The sequence below is a fragment of the Crocodylus siamensis genome, chromosome 5 (assembly GCF_052110815.1).
Source record: "Crocodylus siamensis isolate JL-2025a chromosome 5, ASM5211081v1, whole genome shotgun sequence".
NCBI classification, from domain to species: Eukaryota; Metazoa; Chordata; order Crocodylia; family Crocodylidae; genus Crocodylus; species Crocodylus siamensis.
Window position 1 is genome coordinate 204,237,161 of NC_143399.1, and position 5,985 is coordinate 204,243,145.

At 48.0% G+C, this 5,985-nt stretch overlaps 1 long non-coding RNA gene across 1 annotated transcript; it reads left to right on the forward strand.

The window, feature by feature from the left end:
* Positions 1-470: 470 nt before the first annotated feature.
* Positions 471-5,396, forward strand: LOC149865174 (uncharacterized). The gene is made up of 3 exons (XR_016442734.1): positions 471-1,059; positions 2,955-3,160; positions 3,244-5,396. It is a non-coding gene; the product is annotated as an uncharacterized LOC149865174 (long non-coding RNA).
* Positions 5,397-5,985: the final 589 nt, after the last annotated feature.

A 5,985-nucleotide genomic window follows, 5' to 3' on the forward strand; every position in this document is an offset into this window, starting at 1 on the left:
TTGTTTTAAGCAATGCATAAACACAAACAAAAAGGATAGTCCCCTAGACTGCAGGGCTTGCAATCTCAGTACCAGACAATGGGCAACAGATGCATACAGACAGACGGGGGGAACACATGGAAGCAATGAGGCAGTGTTGGTCAGTGGGAGAGGCAGTGGTTGACCCACCCTTGATCTCATCATCCTCATGAACTTCCTTCCATGTTCTGCTTTGCATATATTGGACTCTGGACAGAAGGAAAGGCACGGAGGGTTTCTGAGAATCATTAACAGTTGCACAGAGGTCATAAAAGATTAGATCTGAGAAACGTGTCTACTTTGTTCTTACCCATTCATACGATTCTGCACCTATTAGAGTTTTCTTTAACCAGAGATCATCTGTTCTCTTTAAAGGGAATGCAGACCAGAGTCCCCAGTTAAAGATAAAAGGTGGGTGGGGAGGAGTCAGGTACGGTACAAACAATCCCGGAGGAAACCTGCATTTTTAATCTCACTCAGGATATTTCAGTGGATGCAATGCAATGCTGTAGAAATGGGGTTGTGCCAGGGATAGCACAGCAGCCCCTTTTGGGATGACTTCTCCTGTTTTTTTGGGTGTAGGGAGGGCAAATCTGGTGAATATAGCTCTTATGCAAACCCATATAATGTTGTGCGCATGCCTCCCCAACAGCTCTGTTTTGCTAAAGGTGAGCGAGGTTGCCATTAGATACAGGTGGGAAACATTTTTCCCATCCCAGAAAGCTTTGAGCTTTCAAAAAAGTTTCCAGTCTACATCCAAATAAATTGGACACACTTTTGGGTTTTTTGCCAAAAACTACAGGAGATAGAGAAAGGCCCATCCCTGGAGAGCAAAGAGCCCATCCAGGAACTTCTCAGGGGTAAGGTATACTCAGATTCATCTCTATGCTCTAATGACTGCTTAATTCATTGTTTAAAGTGCAACAGGTCCAACAGGAAAAACTCAGCACAGAATAGCCCATAATTGCATGGTTATGGCACTCACCCAGGCTGTGAGAGGGCAGCAGAGAAGAGCTTTGAACCTCCTTCTCCTCCATCCAGGTGAGTGCTTGAACTACCTGTCTCTTGGCTCCTTCAGGATCTTGCTGCCTAGTTTTGACCAGAAGTTCCAGCCTGTGCTAAAAATGCTTTTCCCAAGTGGTACTTGAACAATTCAAGGCTTTGAATCAGCATTATCCAATGACCAGAGGTGGGTCGGGTCATTTTAGAACCATAAAGCAGGTCTAATAATGTAATTATTAATGTGCCTGAATTTTCTGCCCAGAAAATTTAGGCACATTAAATTGGGCCCCCACATACATCTGCAAGCGTGCCTGTCAGGAGCAAATTTGCTCCCGAGAAGAGCAGTTCAGTTTAGGGCTGCCCCTGCCCTGCTCTGCCCATTTTCAGCAGCCAAGGGGAGATCCAGGCTCCCCCAGATGCCAGCCTTAGGCTGGCAGGGGGAACAGGACCTATCCTGATCCTCACGTGGCTTGGAGGCAGCATCCCGCCGAGCTGGGACAGCCACTCCCTGTGGCCCCCTGCTGCCTAGGTTAACCAGAAGCAATTTGCTCCCAGTCAGCATCTACATGTGAACGGTCTAATGCGCTAATTTTTAGTACCTGCATCTACAGGTACTAGAAAACAGCACATTAGACTAATCTGCTGTGCATTAATTCCTGTGCACATGTAGATGCTTATGGTTTACTGTGCATTAGATTAGTCTAATGCACAGTTAAGCATCTCATGTAGACAGACCCATAGAGTCAGAGAAAATGAGGGTTGCAAGAGACTTTAGGAGGTCACATCTAGTCCAATCCCCTGTTCAAAGTAGGACCAGCCCCAACTATCTAACCCCAGCCAAGTGACACCTATACAGATGTAGTTTCTATTCCCACCTTTGATGGAACAGATTTAAGCACGGCCACCCAAGTGGAAACAGAATCTAAGCTCCATCTAAATGCCAAAAACAGTAGCTACATACACACCGCTTTAGTGTGTGAAGACAAAACAGGATTTGGCCCTGAGTGACCTCTATAACCACCCCTAAATAGGTTTCTATGGGCATTCATACACATGCTCTGGGAGTGGGAGAGAGCGCTTTAATTAAAGTGACTCTGAGAGCCACTCTAATTAAAGCACCTGGAGCAATATGTGTATCAGCCTCCCCATGCTGAAAAATGGAGACAGGGGCACTTTAACTATAGCTAGTCGAATGTGCTTTAGTGAAAGCACCCCGCCACTATTTTTCAGTGCAGGGACTCTGATACACATGACATTGGTAATTACCACACTCCAACAGGCTTAACTAATTGAGTCCGCTCCATCGCACTGTAATTACAGTGCATTGGAGCAGCCTCACTGCACATGTGTAGGTGCCCTATCATTCCTGCTGATGCTAAGAATAAAGCACATAGGTGGTTACCTATGAAGCCAGCTGGTGGAAACATTCAAGTGATCACCTTTTTGGCATAAATATCCTCAGCCCCAAGGATGCTTGAGCATTCCTGGATGCTGGGTTTGAAATTCCCCTGAGGGTTCACGCTGGAAACATTTGCACAGTCCTGCCACGAGAAGAACAGAAGCAAGATGCTGAGATTTATGTATCCGCCAGAACTCAGCAGCACGAGTCGAATTTCGCCCATTTGCAACCCATCTGCTAGGTGCAAATGGGAATGACAAGTGCATTTGCAGAAACTGTGACCTTCTCCTTGGATATTTTCTGAGGGTATTAAAAAAAAAGAAAAGGGCAGCAGTTAATTTGTCCAAGGTGACTTGAGATTTTTGCTCCAAGCCCACTGTTGAGTCCAAGGCTGAGACAGCTGGAAGGGGCCTGCCTTTCAGAGGACGGGTTCTCCGAGTGCTGTGGAAGTGTCTCAGGTTAGAGACCCAGCCACTGGTCTGCATTCACTGCTCCAGACCCTCAGCAGATATGAAAGCATCTCACTCTGCTGCAGTTTAGGGGAGAAGAGCACTTACCACCGGCTCCGTGCCTGGCCTGCTGAGTACTGAATTCATGTGCTGTTCCAGTGCCCACGATGACTTATACTGGCATTGACTCGGCTTTTCTGCTTTGCAACGTCAGCACAGCCTCTCGCTGCCCATTGCCTGACCTTTCTGATCCACAGTGCTTTACACTGTGGCTGTTGGCTACATGATTTAGGTAAGTGGTTCCCGCTGCTAATCACTCTCTGCAGAAAACAAGGCACCGGCAAACTCTGCAAACACAGTGTTGTGTTCCCACAGCGTCCCCGCATAAACATTTCTGCGCTGTCAGCGGCGCTGAGCCTGGGATGCCGATAGAGGAGATAAGCTCACAGCTGGGCCAATTCTCCAGAGCTGAAGCAGCTGGTTCTGTGTGTGTATGTGCATCAATTTGGACAAGCAAATAAAGGAATATGGGAGAGAGGTGGCTTTTGTGACCAGCTAATGCAAGTCCCATTACTGACTATTAAGCTCTTCCCAGCAGCTGTCAACTTGGGGGGGGAAGGGGGGACAGATTCTCTTGTAAATCTGAGATCAGCTCAATAATTCAATGTCCTTTAAAAGGACGTGATCATGCTCAAAACTCCTAGGTCAAGTACTCTTCTCAGGCAGCCCAGCAGGACACAGAAGGGCCGGTACTCAGGGGACAGGAAGGAGAAATTATCCCTGTGTATTAAATTATTGTAATTACAACAGATGCTGGAAAGACTTTTAAACATCCTGCTTTGGAGCTTAAGGCAAGAAGCCCACAGCATGGCACAGCCAGCAGGGTCCCTGTGCCAGGGTAGAGCCCCCTTGAAATTTTTCCCTACCTCTACAAAACCCTATTTGTGCCTCTACTTAAAGAGGAGGGGGGAACTAAGTGTGAAGTCTGTGTATGCAATTCAGGAATCATATAGCATCCATTGAAGCATCTTTGGACATGAGCCATATGATGGGGGGGATATACACATGCATACACCTGTACATACGTATACACAAAGATGCAAGTTATATGTACGTATCTGTAAAATGTATATGCATGTATATGTGCATGTGTATATCCCCTCCATCATATGGCTTATGCCCAAACACCATATAGTGCAGTAATCCAGACACCCTTCTCCAACAAAGTCCATATATATATTACAAAGAGGAGGGAGCTGGGCTGGTCTCAGTGGGGGCAGACGACAGGAGAAGAAGCAATGGGCTCAAGCTCCAGCAAGGGAAGTTGAGGTTGGATATTTGGAAAAACTTTCTCACAAGGAGGGTGGTGAAGCACTGGGACACCGGAAGCACTGTTACCTGGAAAGGTGGTGTAATCTTCACCCTTGGAGGTTTTTAAGACCCGGGTAGACAAAGCCTTGGCTGGGATGATGTAGTTGGGGCTGGTCCTTCTTGGAGCAGGGGTTTGGACTGGATGTGACCTCCTGAGGTCCCTTCCAGCCCTCATTTTCTATGATTCTCTATCTAGCTATCTATCTTTCTATCTATCTATCTCCAATTTATATATTATATATCAAATAATATAACATTATATATAATATATGGGATATTATATTTAATGTGTGTATATATGCACACATATACTGGAACAAGGCCCCTGGGTGTGATCCATGTACATGCACATTTATGTCATCATCATCATTGTGCAACAAGGGCAGCAGCAGTAGGGTAGCAGGCGTGCCATTAAGGTGCCGTGGGTGCTTAAGGCCGTGTGTAGACAACGTGGTGGGATCTGACAACCTGATATCTTGAAGGCATAATTTTGGGAAAGGAATAAAGTCACTGAAAACCCCATAGCAAACAATCTCTAATTTGGCATTGGGTCAACTGGACAGTGTAGGATGACTGATAAGTATGACCACATGACTGTGGCTGACTTCAAAGAGGTGATGAAAGAGATAGGCCTTCCAGTGAGGAAGGAGCAAAAGAGAGAAAACCTGATTAAGATCCTGCGTGATAATGACCAGGCCGCAAGATCACCTCCACGGGTCCATCCTGAACTCACTGGGAGCCCCGAGGGGCCATCCTCTGTGTGGGACTTCTGGAAATACCAGCTGCAGCTAGAAGCTGAGGAGTGCAAGCTCAAGCATGAGCTACAGCTGAAGAGGATGGAGCTGGAGGCCCAGCGCCAGCATGAGCATGAAGCCGAAGAGGCCAGGCTCAAGCACAAACACAATCTCTTAGTAGTCAAGATGAAGTCCAGCGCTGGAGCCGCAGGCGCTCAGCCAGCACCAACTGCACCTCCAGCCCCCCGACTGAACACCCCAGCCTTCTCTCACTGCAAAGACGGAGATCTTCCAGAAGTGTTCCTATGTAACTTTGAAAACCAAGCACGCCGATGGAAGCTGGGGAAGGATGAGTTCATGAGACATAGCTCAGTGAATGAGAAGGCCCATATGCAACCTCTACCCATCTTGTACATCTTGCATCATGCACTTTTCCAGTTTGCTAGCATGTCATGAAGCATGTGTGCATAATACATTAAAGTGGGCTAAATGCTTTTGCACCGCTTTAATGGTGTCGGTGTTTGCACGCCTCGGCTGTGTATTACACATTAATTCCAGCCGCATCAATAGGAAATTCGGTGGTGTAATGCACCTTAAATGACTTGGGGTGCAGCAAACTCCTTTGAGGAGTTTTAGTTTGCTGCCCTTACAGCTGCGGAGCGAAGCATCGGGGTCTGTGCAGCTCTGCGGCTCTGTAGGAAGCCCTGCAGGCAGCCTGGCAGCAGCCCGGGAAAGCAGGATCTGCCTAAGAAAAGCAGCAAGCCTGATCTTCCCCTGCCCTCCCCCCCTGGAGCCTGCCTGCCTGCCTGAGCTGCACAGGGGCCTGGTGCTTCCCTCCATGCCTGCAGTGCCTCCCGGGACCACCCGAGCCAGGTGCCTGGGGGCAGGTGCCATCTGGTTGGGGGGCAATGGTGCCACAGAGGGAAACACCACCCCCTCTCCTCCCTGCAGCCCAGGGTCTGCTCCACCTGCCGGCAACTCAATGTCTCCTCCCCGCTGGGGAGGCAGGTAA